Genomic DNA, 17,537 nt, shown 5'->3' on the forward strand with positions numbered 1-17,537 from the left:
ACAAAAAATTTGATGGAAAATTGGTAACAACGTAAATTACAGCAACAGGAAACTGATTAGTCTGAAAATGAAAGGCCCAATCCTGACAGCATGGAATTTGACATTCCCTTAAAGGTCACAGAAATACAAGGGCTACTTAATTAGATACACTTGAAGAGGTAGAAAACCCCGCAAGCATCTAAAAGCAGACACTTGGAGACTGCTACTCCTGCCAACACAGGCTATAAGGAGAGAAAAATATAAAACACCATGAAGTTTAAAAAATTCAAAAATGACAAAATAAGAAAGCTAGAAAAAAAATCCAACATGCACGTTTTGATTAGATCGAACATTTCTATAAAAGAGGCTCTAAACGTCACGTCAGGTGATTGCCAACGTACGTTAAGCTGGTTTACAATTATTCCAGTGAGACACATTTTCTAGCTACAGTCTTTTACAACGATTTTTGTCAGATCGTGCACACAGCCTTTTTAAAGGTAGAGTGACTTCGAATAAAGGATTGGTCAATAGAACACTCTTCAAAGAAATACTGATATTACCAGAAAATATATACATGGTGTAACAGACTCCTGATGCAGGCCAGTTGGGCCGAAACACAGCTGTGTCGAGTCATATTATCATATTACCATAATAAAGCCACAATTTATACCAAGCTTCAAAAAATGCCCTTAACACCTGCATGAGGAGTCACATGATCATCCACATCTGCTTGTTAGAGATTTTTTTTCCTTCATATAAAGGAAATTTGTTTTCCTGTCTCCTTATAAACAAAATTACACAGAATTGTATACATTGACAGAGAATATTTTATTTACCAAGTTATCATGACATTACAAAGAAGACAATGACTGTACAGAAAATAAGCTTCAAAAATCAATCACAAAAATAAGAAACAAAATCACTTAAGGTACAACACAGAATATGGTAAAAGCAGTTAGCCTAGCGGGATTTTAAAAAAAAGTTTGGATAGCTTCCTAAAAGAAAAGTCCATAAGACATTATTAAAATTGACTTGGGGAAAATCCACTGCTTGTTTCTAGGATAAGCAGCATAAAATGTATTGTACCATTTTGGGATCTTGCCCAGGTAACCTGAATTGGCCACTGTTGGAAATAGGATGTTGGGCTTGATGGACCTTCAGTCTGACCCAGTATGGCATTATGTACTTATGTGTCCCCGAAAAAGAAAAGGAAGATCTCAGAAACTGAAGAGAAGATAACAGTCCTAACAAAATTAGAAAGGGAAAATTAGGTTCTTACCGTGATAATTTTCTTTCCTTTAGTCATAGCAGATACAGCCATTACAGATGGGTTGTGTCCATCAACCAGCAGAGGGAGATAGAGAGCACACTTTTTTCAGTGCCTCATACCAGCTTGCTCCACTGCCTCTCTTCAGTATTTGAAGCTTCCAAAGCAGTATGGCAAACCGCAATGGGAATAACATGAGCTTTCCTCACAGCGAACGATGGCCCTACAACAAAGGGCATTAACTCAGAATGGAAGGAATGAAACATCCTCCCGGAGGGAATGAACTCATCCTCCCGGAGGGAATAAACTCATCCTCCAAAACATGAAACTGGAGGGAATTAAGTCATCCTCCTTTAATTGAACAAGAATCCTGAAGACTGTTTTCCGACTTTCTCCCAAGGACGGAATCTCCAGGAAACATGAGCAGAACCTGAAATAGATTTACAGCAGATAGCATTCAGACAGGGAGGGATCATGGCTGCATCTGCTATGACTAAAGGAAAGAAAATTATCACGGTAAGAACCTAATTTTCCCTTCCTTGTCATCAAGCAGATGCAGCCATTACAGATGGGATGTATCAAAGCAATCCCTAGATAGGGTGGGAACAAGCCACACCACGCACCAGTACTTGCGCTCCAAAATGTGCGTCCCTCCTGGCAGCCACATCCAGCCTGTAATGTCGGGCAAAAGAGAGCTTAGAAGCCCATGTTGCTGCACTACAAATCTCTTGAAGAGAGAGTGCTCCAGTTTTAGCCCAAGAAGAGGAAATTCCTCTAGTGGAATGCGCCTTAAAGGCATCAGGCGGAGGCCGTCCGGCAAGCAAATAAGCTGAAAAGATAGATTCTTTAAGCCAGCGGGCAATAGTAGCTTTAGACGCTGGAGACCCTCTGCAAGGACCTGATAGCAAAACAAACAGATGATCAGAGGTCCTGAAAGAGTTAGTAACTCGCAGATACTGCAGCAGAGTCCTGCGCACGTCCAACAGGTGCAATTGCCCAAAAGATTCTGGAAACTCCTCCTCGACAAAGGAGGGCAAGAAAATAGGTTGGTTTAGGTGAAACGCTGAAACCACCTTAGGCAAGAAGGAAGGCACGGTCCGAACCGTAACCCCGGACTCTGAAAACTGCAGAAAAGGGTCTCTACAGTACAGCGCCTGGAGCTCTGACACCCGTCTCGGCAAAGTATTGGCCACTAAAATGACAGCCTTCAGTGTCAAATCTTTCTCTGAAGCACGCCGAAGCGGTTCAAAGGGAGCACCCTGAAGGGCTTCAGCACTAGCCCCATGTTCCAAACTAGACCAGGTGCATGCACGGGAGGACGGAGCCGAAGCACCCCTCTAAGCAACCGTGCCACATCCGGATGAGCAGCTTGAAAACAGGTAAAGGAACATTATACAATCATTGTCTTACAAAATATGAACCCATAGCTTGACTAAATTGTTTGATACTAGCAGGATTAGTCAGTCACACAAATGAATAACTTCCAATGATACCAACATGGATAGCTCTCTCAGAATTCAGAAAAACTTAGGATATGTTTAGTGTTGGTGTTAAACAATTTTTGTTGAACAAATAAACAGTCAAGCCAATGACCATCAAATTTGTTTACATATTATGTTTTTCTTCAACGCCCCCAAAACGTAGGATGTTGATATGACTGCATGTGTATTAATGGCTGCCCGTGAAGTTCCTTTTTCTAACTTTATCTGCTCCCTTACCGAGCTATGTTTATGCTCTCTTAATATTTTTTCTATTTTTTTCCTTGAATAGAAATTTCTATTATGTAACTAATTATGGATGTAAGCCCCACCCCTAACCCTGCCCTCTTTAGCCTCCCCAAACAGTTGGACCACCGACTGCCTATGGGAGCTGAGAACAGTTAATCTGACCTCTGTGGTTAGTAAACTAATGAAAATGCTTCTGAAATAAAAGATAGTGAGTTTTCTGGAATCCTATGGATACAGAACTCAAGGTGGCATGGTTTTGCTAGAGGTGTAGGTCTTGTCAGACAGATCTGATCAATTTGTTTGACTGGGGAACGGATCCTCAGGAGCTTAGTTGAGATTGGGTGGCAGAGCCGGTGGTGGGAGGCGGGGCTGGTGGTTGGGAGGCGGGGATAGTGCTGGGCAGACTTATACGGTCTGTGCCAGAGCCGGTGGTGGGAGGCAGGGATAGTGCTGGGCAGACATACGGTCTGTGCCCTGAACAGCACAGGTACAAATCAAAGTAGGGTATACACAAAAAGTATGAGTTATCTTGTTGGGCAGACTGGATGGACCGTGCTGGTCTTTTTCTGCCGTCATCTACTATGTTACTATGTTAGCAGCTAAAGACATGCCTTCAACCTTGCCACGCAGGGAGGTCAACGCTGCCACTTGCACCCGCAGGGAATTATAGCCTTTTTGTACACCATCCTGCAAAAAAGTCCAGAATCGGCGAGACAGGAGCCCGCAGGGGTGTGATTTCTTTGGAAGCACACCAGACTTCAAACTGGCGCCAAATCCTGGCATAAGCCACGGAAGTGGAACGCTTGCGGGCTTGCAGGAGAGTGGTAATTACTTTATTGGAATAGCCTCTGCCTCTCAATTGCGCCCTCTCAATCGCCAGGCCATAAGACCAAATCAGCCGGCGTCCTCCATGGTCACCGGACCTTGTGACAACAGGCTGGTAACCAGAGGTAACTGAAGGGGATCCTCTACGAGCATCTGTCAGAGGTCCGCATACCAAGGCCTCCTGGGCCAATCCGGGGCGACGAGAACCACTTCTCCTGGATGCAGCCGAATCCGCAGGAGCACTCGCCCTATCAAGGGCCACGGAGGGAACACACAGTAGGCCCGGAGGCCAGGGTTGAGCCAAGGCATCCAACCCCGCCGCGCAAGGATCTCTCCGTCTGCTGAAGAAGCAAGGGACTTTGGCATTGGTGCGTGTCGCCATTAGATCCATCACGGGCTTGCCCCACTTGACACATATCTGCAGGAACACTTTGTCTGCAAGTTCCCACTCCGCTGGATCGATCTGATGCCTGCTTAGATAATCGGCTTGCAAATTGCTCTGACCTGCAATGTGAGCTGCCGACAGAAACTGTAGATGCAGCTCGGCCCAGTGGCAAATTTGTTAGGCCTGCGAGGCTAGAGCTCTGCACCGAGTGCCGCCTTGTCGATTTATATAGGCCGACATCACTCTGACAGCCAATCCTTCCAGGGTCACTTGAAAGGCCAGAAGCGCCTGAAACACCGCTTTCAACTCAAGACGGTTGATGGACCACTCCGACTCCTCGGGTGTCCATAGACCCTGGGCATGCTTCCCCTTGCAATGTGCGCCCCAGCCTTTCAGACTGGCATCTGTCACCACTAGGCACCAATCGGGGAGCGCCAGCGGCATTCCTCGCTGCAGCATGCTGTCTGAGAGCCACCACTCCATGCTGAGTCGGGCCGCAGGGAGCCAAGAGAGTCTGCATTGATAATCCTGAGATACTGGAGACCATCTTTGGAGTAGAGCATACTGTAGAGGTCTCAGGTGCACTCTTGCCCAGGGCACCAGTTCCATGGTGGCCGTCATCGATCCAAGCAGCTGGACAATGTCCCAAGCTCGCGGGCGGGGCATCCTCAGGAGCAGACGGACCTGATTCTGAAGCTTGCACCGCCTTTGCTCAGGTAGGTACGCATACCCCGAGGATGTGTCGAACCGAACACCCAAATATTCTAGAGACTGCGAGGGGGTCAGGTGACTTTTGGCCAAATTGACGACCCAGCCCAGAGATTGAAGTACTGAGACCACTCTGGCTGTTACATGCTGACTCTCTGCAGCAGAGTTTGCTCGAATGAGCCAGTCGTCCAGGTACGGGTGAACCCGAATACCCTCTCGCCTTAGAAAGGCAGCTACTACCACCATAACCTTCGAAAAGGTGCGGGGAGCTATGGCGAGGCCAAAAGACAAGGCCCGGAACTGGAAATGCTTTCCCATCACCGCAAACCTCAGAAACCTCTGGTGCGGGGGCCAAATTGGAATGTGCAAGTAAGGTTCTTTCAGGTCCAGAGACGTGAGAAACTCTCCTGGCTGTACCGCCGCAATGACGGAGCGCAGGGTTTCCATGTGAAAATGCCACACTCTTAGGGACTTGTTTAATTCTTTTAAGTCCAGAATAGGGCGAAAAGACCCTCCTTTTCGCGGCACCACAAAGTAGATGGAGTAGCGGCCGCAGCCGTGTTCGGCGGGAGGTACCGGGGACACGGCCCCTATCTGAATCAGACCTTGTAAAGTCTCCTCTACCGCCGCCCGTTTGGCGGCAGAACCGCATCGGGACTCCACAAACATGTCTCTTACAGGGGCGTAGAATTCTATTCTGTAACAGTCTCTGATCAGGTCCAATACCCACTGATCTGAGGAAATGTTGGCCCACTCCTCGGCAAAGAGGGAAAGACGTCCTCCGATGACAGGACTCGAGGAGAGGGCCGGCGCACCATCATTGAGAGGGTCGCCCCTGAACTCCAGGCCTTGAGCCAGTGGCTGTGGAACGTTTGTCCGAGCGAAAGGAGTTCCTCTGCTGAAAACGGGCACGAGAAGTGAACCCAGCAGAACGCCCCGGGTGGTACCTTCGAGCTTCACGGAAGCGAGGTCTGTAAGAGGAGTGGACCGCCGCACCCTTAGAGGAAGGCCGAGGCCTATCTTCGGGCAAGCGCTGGGGTTTAGCCTCACCCAGGCCCTTCACAATTTTCTCCAACTCCTCACCAAGCAGGAGAAGGCCTTGAAAGGGCAACTTCACCAACCTTTGCTTAGAGGTCATGTCCGCCGCCCAATGCCGTAGCCAAAGAAGACAGCGAGCCGCCACTGCTACTGCCATGTGTTTAGCCGAAGCTCTGACAATATCATAAAGGGCATCAGCAAGAAAGGACAAGGCCGACTCCATCCGCGGAGCCACATCTGAAAAGGGCTCTGCTCCATCACTGGGCTATTCCACTGCCTGTTGCAACCAAGCCAGGCAGGCTCTAGCAGCATAACAACTGCATGCAGACGCCCGAATAGAGAGACCTGCAATTTCAAATGACCGTTTAAGTGCTGATTCCAGTCTACGGTCTTGAATATCCTTCAGGGCAACACCTCCTTCAACAGGGAGGGTAGTTTTCTTGGTCACAGCTGTGACTAGGGCATCCACTTTAGGCATAGCAAAGCGAGCCATATGCTCCTCACGCAGAGGGTATAATTGCCCCATAGCCCCGGAAACTTTCAAAGGTTCCTCGGGGTCAGCCCATTGAGCCGAAATAAGCTCTTGGATGGAGTCATGCAAAGGAAAGGCTCGAGCAGGCTTTTTGGTACTAGCCATCCTAGGATTCACAGAGGAGGCTGTGCCACTGGCAGGGTCCTCAATAGAGAGAGCCTGCAGCTCATCACGGTGGAAAATCCTCACCGTGGAGGGATCATCCAGATCCTGAGTCACTTCTGCACCAGACTCTGGCTCCTCAGACAATGAAGGCCTGCCAGAGTCCTCCGAATCCTCGCAGCCCGACCACGGGGGGGAAAATGGAGGTGCAGCACTCTCTGAAGGGGAATGAGCCCTTCTGCGCTTCATATTCTGCCAATTGTCAGGGAATAACGCCTCAGAGGGCATACCCAGGCTAGAATCCACCGGGAGTGGCATTAGAAGAGGCCCATGCCGGGCTTTGTGGGAGAGCTCTTTTAAGCATGTATGCTTTATGCATTAATAAGACAAAATCAGGGGAGAAAAACTCACCCTGGGCACCTGGATCTCTGCCGGGGCTAGTAGCTCCCATATAGGGTATGATACATACCTGTAGCAGTTGTTCTCCGAGGACAGCAGGCTGATTGTTCTCACGACTGGGTGACGTCCGCGGCAGCCCCCACCAACCGGAAATAAGCTTCGCGGGACGGTCAGCACGCAGGGCACGCCCACCGCGCATGCGCGGCCGTCTTCCCGCCCGTGCGCGACCGCTCCCGCCAGTTGAATGACTAGCAAAAAATATGAAACACACAACTCCAAAGGGGAGGAGGGAGGGAAGGTGAGAACAATCAGCCTGCTGTCCTCGGAGAACAACTGCTACAGGTATGTATCATACCCTTTCTCCGAGGACAAGCAGGCTGCTTGTTCTCACGACTGGGGTATCCCTAGCTCTCAGGCTCACTCAAAACAAGAACCCAGGTCAATTGAACCTCGCAACGGCGAGGGTATAACAGAAATTGACCTACGAAGAACAACTAACTGAGAGTGCAGCCTGACCAGAATAAATTCGGGTCCTGGAGGGTGGAGTTGGATTTACACCCCAAACAGATTCTGCAGCACCGACTGCCCGAACCGACTGTCGCGTCGGGTATCCTGCTGGAGGCAGTAATGAGATGTGAATGTGTGGACAGATGACCACGTCGCAGCCTTGCAGATCTCTTCAATAGTGGCTGACTTCAAGTGGGCCACTGACGCTGCCATGGCTCTGACACTATGAGCCGTGACATGACCCTCAAGAGTCAGCCCAGCCTGGGCGTAAGTGAAGGAAATGCAATCTGCTAGCCAATTAGAGATGGTGCGTTTCCCGACAGCGACCCCTAGCCTGTTAGGGTCGAAAGAAACAAACAATTGGGCGGACTGTCTGTTGGGCTGTGTCCGCTCCAAGTAGAAGGCCAATGCTCTCTTGCAGTCCAATGTGTGCAACTGACGTTCAGCAGGGCGGGTATGCGGCCTGGGGAAGAATGTTGGCAAGACAATTGACTGGTTAAGATGGAACTCCGACACCACCTTCGGCAGGAACTTTGGGTGGGTGCGGAGCACTACTCTGTTGTGATGAAATTTGGTATATGGAGCATGAGCTACTAGGGCTTGAAGCTCACTGACCCTACGAGCTGAAGTAACTGCCACCAAGAAAATGACCTTCCAGGTCAAGTACTTCAGATGGCAGGTATTCAGTGGCTCAAAAGGAGGTTTCATCAGCTGGGTGAGGACGACGTTGAGATCCCATGACACAGCAGGAGGCTTGATAGGGGGCTTTGACAAAAGCAAGCCTCTCATGAATCGAACGACTAAAGGCTCTCCAGAGATGGCTTTTCCTTCCACACGATAATGGTAAGCACTAATCGCACTAAGGTGATTCCTTACTGAGTTGGTCTTGAGGCCAGACTCTGATAAGTGCAGAAGGTATTCAAGCAGGTTCTGTGCAGGGCAAGAACGAGGTTCTAGGGCCATGCTCTCACACCACACGACAAACCTCCTCCACTTGAAAAAGTAACTCTTTTTAGTGGAATCCTTTCTAGAGGCAAGCAAGACCCGGGAGACACCCTCAGACAGACCCAGCGCAGTGAAGTCTACGCCCTCAACATCCAGGCCGTGAGAGCCAGAGACTGAAGGTTGGGGTGCAGCAACGCTCCGTCGTTCTGCGAAATGAGAGTCGGAAAACACTCCAATCTCCACGGTTCTTCGGAGGACAACTCCAGAAGAAGAGGGAACCAGATCTGACGGGGCCAAAGGGGCGCGATCAGAATCATGGTGCCGCGGTCTTGCTTGAGCTTCAGTAAGGTCTTCCCCACCAAAGGTATGGGAGGATAAGCATACAGGAGGCCGGTCCCCCAATGGAGGAGAAAGGCATCCGACGCTAGCCTGCCGTGTGCCTGAAGTCTGGAACAGAACAGAGGCAGCTTGTGGTTGGTCTGAGAGGCGAAAAGGTCCACCGAGGGGGTGCCCCACGCTCGGAAGATCTTGCGTACCACTCTGGCATGGAGCGACCACTCGTGCGGTTGCATGACTCTGCTCAGTCTGTCGGCCAGACTGTTGTTTACGCCTGCCAGGTACGTGGCTTGGAGGAGCATGCCGAACCGACACGCCCAACGCCACATCCCGACGGCCTCCTGGCACAGGGGGCGAGATCCGGTGCCCCCCTGCTTGTTGACGTAATACATTGCAACCTGATTGTCTGTCCGAATTTGGATAATTTGACAGGACAGCCGATCTCTGAAAGCCTTCAGTGCGTTCCAGATCGCTCGGAGCTCCAGGAGGTTGATCTGCAGATCCTTTTCCTGGAGGGACCACAGACCCTGAGTGTGGAGCCCATCGACATGGGCTCCCCACCCCAGGCGAGATGCATCCGTCGTCAGCACTTTCGTGGGCTGCGGAATTTGGAATGGGCGTCCCAGGGTCAAATTGGTCCGGATGGTCCACCAGAGCAGTGAAGTGCGGCAACTGGTGGAGAGGCGGATGACATCTTCTAGATTCCCGGTGGCCTGGAACCACTGGGAAGCTAGGGTCCATTGAGCAGATCTCATGTGAAGACGAGCCATGGGAGTCACATGAACTGTGGAGGCCATATGACCTAGAAGTCTCAACATCTGCCGAGCTGTGATCTGCTGAGACGCTCTGGTCTGCGAAGCCAGGGTCAAGAGATTGGTGGCCCTCGCTTCGGGAAGGTAGGCCTGAGCTGTCTGGGAATTCAGCAGCGCTCCTATGAATTCCAGAGACTGAGTTGGCTGGAGATGGGACTTTGGGTAATTTATCACAAACCCCAGCAGCTCCAGAAGTTGGATAGTGCACTGCATGGACCGGAGGGCTCCTGCCTCCGAGGTGTTCTTGACCAGCCAATCGTCGAGATATGGGAACACGTGCACTCCCAGCTTGCGTAGATAGGCCGCTACCACCACGAGGCACTTGGTAAACACTCGTGGGGCAGAGGCGAGCCCAAAGGGCAGCACACAATACTGAAAGTGCCGTGCGCCCAGTCGGAATCTGAGATACTGCCTGTGAGCTGGCAGTATCGGGATGTGAGTGTATGCGTCCTTTAAATCCAGGGAACATAGCCAATCGTTTTTCTGAATCATTGGCAGAAGGGTGCCCAAGGAAAGCATCCTGAACTTTTCTTTGACCAGGAATTTGTTCAGGCCTCTCAGGTCTAGGATGGGACGCATCCCCCCTGTTTTCTTTTCCACAAGGAAGTACCTGGAATAGAATCCCTGCCCTTCCTGCCCGGGTGGTACGGGCTCGACCGCATTGGCGCTGAGAAGGGCGGAGAGTTCCTCTGCAAGTACCTGCTTGTGATGGGAGCTGAAAGACTGAGCTCCCGGAGGACAATTTGGAGGCAGGGAGGCCAAATTCAGGGCGTATCCGCACCGCACTATTTGGAGAACCCACTGGTCGGAGGTTATGAGAGGCCACCTTTGGTGAAAAAATTTTAACCTCCCTCCGACCGGCAGATCGTCCGGTACGGACACTTGTAGGGCGGCTATGTTCCCGTGGATCCAGTCAAAAGCCCGTCCCCGGCTTTTGCTGTGGAGGCGCAGGGGGCTGCTTAGGCGCACGCTGTTGACGAGAACGAGCGCGCTGGGGCTGTCCCTGTGCCTGACGAGGCCTTCGGGCCGGCTGGTTGTACCTACGCTTTGCAAAAGAATAGGGTGCAGCCTGCCGTGCCCGGGAAAAACGCCCACCCGTGGGGGCGGGTGCTGAAGGCGCCCGGTGGGAGAGCTTGTCGAGAGCGGTTTCCCGCTGATGCAGTTGGTCCACCATCTGCTCGACCTTCTCACCGAAAATGTTATCCCCCCGGCAAGGGACGTCAGCCAGTCTCTGCTGGGTGCGGTTGTCCAGGTCAGAGGCACGCAGCCATGAGAGCCTGCGCATCACTATACCTTGGGCCGCAGCACGAGATGCCACGTCACAGGTGTCAAAAATCCCCCTGGACAGGAACTTTCTGCACGCCTTCAGCTGCCTGACCACCTCCTGATAAGGCCTGGACTGCTCCGGCGGGAGCTTATCGACCAGATCCGCCAGCTGTTGCACATTGGTCCGCATGTGGATGCTCATATAGAGCAGGTAAGATTGGATGCGGGTCACGAGCATGGAGGATTGGTAGGCCTTCCTCCCAAATGAGTCCAGAGTGCGAGACTCCCGCCCCGGGGGCGCCGAGGCGGTATCCCTCGAACTCCGTGCCCTCTTGAGAGCAGAATCCACGACCGCTGAGTCATGGGGCAACTGGGGCCGCATGAGCTCTGGGTCAGAGTGGATCCTGTACTGGGACTCTGCTTTCTTGGGAATGGTGGGATTAGTTAGTGGTCGCACCCAGTTCCGGAGCAGCGTCTCCTTCAGGACATTGTGCAGCGGTACCGTGGAGGACTCTCTAGGTGGTGATGGATAGTCGAGGACCTCGAGCATCTCGGCCCTCGGCTCTTCCACAGAGACCACGGGAAAGGGAATGCTTATAGACATATCCCGCACAAAGGAGGCAAAGGAGAGACTCTCAGGAGGTGAGAGCTTCCTCTCCGGTGACGGCGTGGGGTCCGAGGGAAGGCCTGTAGACTCCTCGGAGGAGAAATATCTCGGGTCCTCCTCTTCCCCCCACGAGTCCTCGTCCTCGGTATCGGACATTAGCTCATGTAGCTGAGTCCGGTACCGGGCCCGGCTCGACGTCGAGGCACCAAGGTCTCGGTGTCGTCGAGCGGTGGACTCCCGCGCCGGCGGGGACGGAGCTCCCTCCATCGACGTCGACGGGGACTCCACCTGCGTGGCTGTCGAGACCGGCACCGCAAGCGGCGGCGGTGTCGACTGCCCCGGCGCCGGGCTAGAGCTCGCCGGCGCCACAGTCATCGGCGCCGAGGGCGCAAGCACCCCCGGCGCCGGCACAGCCTGGCGCATCAGCCCTTCCAGGATCCCCGGAAGGATGGCTCTGAGGCACTCGTCCAGGCCCGCTGCCGGGAAAGGCGGTGGGGCCGGTAAGGGTGTCGGTGCCGGAAGCTGCTGGGGGCCAGGAGATGGCACCGAGGTGCCGGAACCCCGACGCGTCGGTACCTCCACCACCGACGGAGATCTCTCCTCTCTGCGATGACGCTTCGGCGTCGACTCCTCTTCAGGGTGCACCGAGGGCTCCCGGTGACGGCGCTTCTTGTCTTTTTTCCGGTGCACGTCACCGGTGCCGGAGGGCATGGAGGAGGAGGAGGTCGATCCCCCTCGGTCTCGGGGTACCGGGTCCGACAGGGTTCGGTCCCGTGGCTCACGAGTTGAGGGAGTGACCGGGGCCGACTGCCCACGCGGTCTCTCTACCCCACTCTCGCCGGCGGACCGGCGGGTCGACGGGACCTGTTCTCCTGGGGTCGCTGCCATCGGTGCCGATGTCTCGGGCATCGATACCGGTACCGAAGAACCGGTCTTCGATACCGATGCCGTTGAGGTCGACGTCGAGGGGCCGGCGCAAGTTCCAAAAAGACGGTCCCGCAGAACTTGCCTCGCAACCTGAGTCCGTTTCCGGAGACCGAGACACAAAACGCACGACTTGAGATTGTGCTCCGGCCCGAGGCACTGGAGGCACCAAGCGTGGGTGTCGGTCTGCGAGATCGGCCGGCCGCAGCGACCACACTTTTTAAATCCACTCGGGACCTTCGAGGACATCGACGGAAAAATCGCGTCGGCGAAGTCAAAGTCGGCAATGGTGGCTAAAATCACACCACGAAAATTGTAACCGACCGAGCGGCCACTAGGCCGCAACGAGGCGTCCCCGCTAGAAAGCGAGGGAAAAGAAGGAGCGCGTGCTCCACACGCGCAAAATTCTTTTTTTTTTTTTTTTTTTTAATAAAAGAGAAAGAAGAAAAAGAAGAGGCCGAACAGGCCAAAAGCGACGATCCGCGTAAACGCGGTCGAAAAAATCCGGCGGCTGAAACGAGAGAGAGGGGAAAACACAACTCTCTCAGTCGCGGAAAAAAAGTAACTGGCGGGAGCGGTCGCGCACGGGCGGGAAGACGGCCGCGCATGCGCGGTGGGCGTGCCCTGCGTGCTGACCGTCCCGCGAAGCTTATTTCCGGTTGGTGGGGGCTGCCGCGGACGTCACCCAGTCGTGAGAACAAGCAGCCTGCTTGTCCTCGGAGAACAGCCTCACTCCGAGGCCTCCCCCCGGGCTCAGGACTCTCCATCTCAGCGGAGGTCGCGCCATGTGGTAAATTCAAAATGGCATCCGCTGCCAGCTCAGAGCACGAAGAATCATCGCTCGCCATGCTCGGGCCGGCTCTAACGTCTGTACAGCACGATTTACAGAGCCCCGCTGCTGATCTGCGCTTGCCACACTTGGAACAGCGCTTTACTGTATCCGCAGCCATCCGAAAATGGCGGTAAAATTCAAAATGGCGGTTCGCGCCAAAATCACCCCAATCGCGGGCCCACCCCGGAGGAGTCAGAAAACACTCTTACCTCACTGGACCGAGTATCACAGCTCCGGTCCCATAGAAAAAGGCAAGGAAAAACCTCTGTTCCAGCGTCTAAGCGCCAAAGCGCGACGCAACTTTTTTTTTTTTTTTAACGCTGTGAGGAAAGCATAGAACTCCAGAGGCTCAGGTGAGTGGGAAAGGCAGGGAAAGGGCGAACCTATGTGCCTGCATCCACTGTTGGTGGGGAAGGACAGGGAAAGCTCAGCAATGTGTCCACATCCACGGAAGTATGGGTAAGGCAGGGAAAGGGCGAACCTATGTGCCTTTAAAATGAAGCTGCTATAGCCTCCAACACCCCTGCTAACAACTGGTAAAAGCACAGGAGCAACCTCCAGGCAGATTTTAGATGGATCTCGAAGAAGCTGCAGCCACTCTGCTAGGGGAGATAGAGAATACTGAAGAGAGGCAGTGGAGCAAGCTGGTATGAGGCACTGAAAAAAGTGTGCTCTCTATCTCCCTCTGCTGGTTGATGGACAAACCCATCTGTAATGGCTGCATCTGCTTGATGACAAGGAAGGAGAAATTGTGTCTTACCTGATAATTTTCTTTAGGCAGTGATACCACTCTGCACAGAAGGAAGCTATCCCTTCCTACCAGCAAGTGGAGAATCCTACCAGCGATGTCACTTGTATAAGCTGCAGTGAACCCTGGAACAATCCAGTATGCCTAAACCCAGGCAACAGATGACTCCTTTTTTTAATGCACCCATGTCCCATCAACCACTATAGACACAATTATAGTCAAGCATCAAAACACCATAGAGTGGCACTGGCTACCCTGCATATACTAGGATATACATATTGTAACTGGTTCCCACCACTATTTCTTATACCAACACAGTTCATTTATCAATTCATTTCATTAGTGTATTTATCTTAGTGACCTCAGTTGTGCACATTGCCAATATTTCTTAAGGGCAATGAATCCTGCACACAGTTCTTCATCGGTTCACTATGTTAGTGAGTTATTTTTACCCTTATTTCTGTTTTTAGAGGTTTTTTTAGCTTTATGTCAATTCTTTCATCAAATACTCATCTTATCTAGATGTATCGGACCCAGGGGTTGGTGTTAGTGTCCGATATGCATGTTTCGCCCTTCTCCAGGGCTGTTTCAAGGACTGACCCCCTTTGCCATTTTAGCGTCAGCTCTGCAGGGGAACAACCCTTTAACTTTGAAGCAGAGGTGACGCAGCCCTGGAGAAGGGTGAAACATGCATGTCGGACACTAACACCAACCCCTGGGTCCGATACATCTAGATAAGATGAGCATTTGATGAAAGAATTGACATAAAGCTAAAAAAAAAAAAAACTCTAAAATCAGAAATAAGGGTAAAAATAATTCACTAACATATTGAACCAAAGCACCCCTCTAAGAAACCGTGCAATGTCCTGATGCGCAGCCAGGGAGAGGCCCAAGACCTTCCTCCGAAAACATGCTAACGCTGCCACTTGAACACGCAGGGAATTGTAGGCCAAGCCTTTTTGTATAGCATCCTGCAAAAAGTCAAGTATAGGCGAGACAGAAGCCCGCATGGGTGTGATCGCTTTAGAAGCACACCAAGCCTCAAACTGGAGCCAGATCCGAGCATTGGCCACGGAAGTGGAATGCTTGCGGGCCTGCAAGAGAGTGGAGATGACCTTGTTAGAATAGCCCTTGTCTCTCAATTGCACCCTCTCAATAGCCATCCGTAAGACCAAAGCAGCATGGATCCTCCATGGAGTGGAGGAGTAGCCTAGTGGTTAGGGTGGTAGACTTTGGTCCTGGGGAACTGAGTTCGATTCCCACTTCAGGCACAGGCAGCTAGCTCCTTGTGACTCTGGTCAAGTCACTTAACCCTCCATTGTCCCAGGTACAAATAAGTACCTGTAAGCCGCATTAAGCCTGCCATGAGTGGGAAAGCGCGGGGTACAAATGTAACAAAAAATAAAAAATGGTCACCGGGTCCTGCGTCAACAGGTTCGGTACCAGAAGCAAGGGAAAGGGAGCCTCCACCAGCATCCGCCAGAGGTCCGCATACCACAGCCGCCTGGGCCAATCCGGGGTAATGAGGATCACCTTGATGCAGCCGAATTCGCAGGAGGAGTCACCCTATTAAGGGCCAAGGAGGGAACACATACAGGAGGCCCGGAGGCCAGGGTTGAGCCATTGTCCCAGGTACAAATAAGTACCTGTAAGCCGCATTAAGCCTGCCATGAGTGGGAAAGCGCGGGGTACAAATGTAACAAAAAATAAAAAATGGTCACCGGGTCCTGCGTCAACAGGTTCGGTACCAGAAGCAAGGGAAAGGGAGCCTCCACCAGCATCCGCCAGAGGTCCGCATACCACAGCCGCCTGGGCCAATCCGGGGTAATGAGGATCACCTTGATGCAGCCGAATTCGCAGGAGGAGTCACCCTATTAAGGGCCAAGGAGGGAACACATACAGGAGGCCCGGAGGCCAGGGTTGAGCCAAGGCATCCAACCCCACCGAGCGAGGATCTCTCCGTCTGCTGAAAAAGGACGGGACTTTGGCATTTGTGCTTGAGGCCATAAGATCCGCTACGGGGTTCCCCATTTGGCACAAATCTGAAGGAACACTTCATCTGTCAGTTCCCACTCCGCAGGGTCAATTTGAAGCCTTACCTCACCAGACCGAGTCCCAAAGCTCCGGTCACGCTGCACAATCAGAAGAAAATCTCTTTTCTGGAATCGCAGCGCCAAAGCGCGATGCAACTTTTTTTTTTTTTTTTTTTTTTTTTTTTTTTGCATTTTCAAGGTTTTACATGCCACATTTCAAACAGTACAATTCTTCAAATTGCATTAACTGATCAACTCATCAACATTGCCAAATTCTAACCAAACTCAATAATGTGTCTTCTGTCATACTCCCCTTAACCCCCTCCCTCCCACCTCCCCCATTATCCCCTTCTACAGAATATGTGGCTTCAGGGTTTTACAGTGGTAGCCATCCAATTTACATAAGGCTCCCATATCTTTTGATGTTGAGCCAAACGTCCTTTATTTAAAGCTGTAAGCTTGGACATCAGTTGAATGTACTCCAATTTTCTCAGTACCATTGAGATGTCCGGCAGTCCCGGATTTTTCCAGGCTGCTGCAAGCACTAGTTTACCTGCTACAAACATCTGGCTGGCAAATTGATGTATATGCCATGGTATATTAGGTGGTTTAAAGTGTAATAGGCAATATTCCATTTTCATTTCATAATGTAAAGCTGTCACTGAACAAATAAAATCTATTATGCTTGCCCAGTATCTTTGTGCGTGTACACAGGACCACCAGATATGATACATATTTCCCTCTTCCCCACAGTCTCTCCAGCATTCTGCTGAGCTTAATCTAAGCATTTTAGCCAAGCAGCTAGGGGTGTAATACCAGCTATATAGAATCTTGTGTCCATTTTCTACCATAGCGCTGGACACTGATACCCGCAATAAAGATTTAAAAACCCTTGCCCATTGTATAGGGTTATGAGCTGTCCCCATGGCTAGGTCCCATTTTTGTGTATAGTATTCCACTGGGTACTCTCGTGACAATAGGGCTTTATATATTCTAGTAATACTCCCTCGTCCTCCTCCTCCTGTTATTCCTCTCTCTAACTGCGTTTCAGTTAATTCAAGTTCCTCTCCCGCTTTGTGTTTAATGAAATTTTGCACCCTAACATAGTGGAAGGCCTGAAGCGGGGAAAGCCCATATTCCTGGCATACTTCCTGATATGTATAGATCCTATCTTCTTTACACATTTGTCCCAGTTCACATAACCCCATTCCCTCCCACTCTTTATATATCTGGCTAAATTCTTCAGATCCAAATTGAGGGGCAAATCTAAGGTATGTATGTTGGAAATATATACGTTCCGGAAAAAATTTCCCCCTTATCTTAATCCATTTTTCTAGAGGCCATCTTAAAAGATAGGGACTCTTCCGACTCAATGCTTGAAGCGTTTGTTTGGGCAGCCATGGGATCGCTCTTAGTGGGTATGGTTTCAACCAGTGTTGCTCAATATCCACCCACAACTTATCTGTGTTCTGGGACCAAGTTGCTAAAAGCCTAATGTGTGCCGCACAATAGTAGTCATAAAAGGATGGGACCCCCATACCTCCTCTATCTCGTGGTTGGTACAT

The sequence above is a fragment of the Microcaecilia unicolor genome, chromosome 5, assembly GCF_901765095.1.
Source record: "Microcaecilia unicolor chromosome 5, aMicUni1.1, whole genome shotgun sequence".
Taxonomy (NCBI): Eukaryota; Metazoa; Chordata; class Amphibia; order Gymnophiona; family Siphonopidae; genus Microcaecilia; species Microcaecilia unicolor.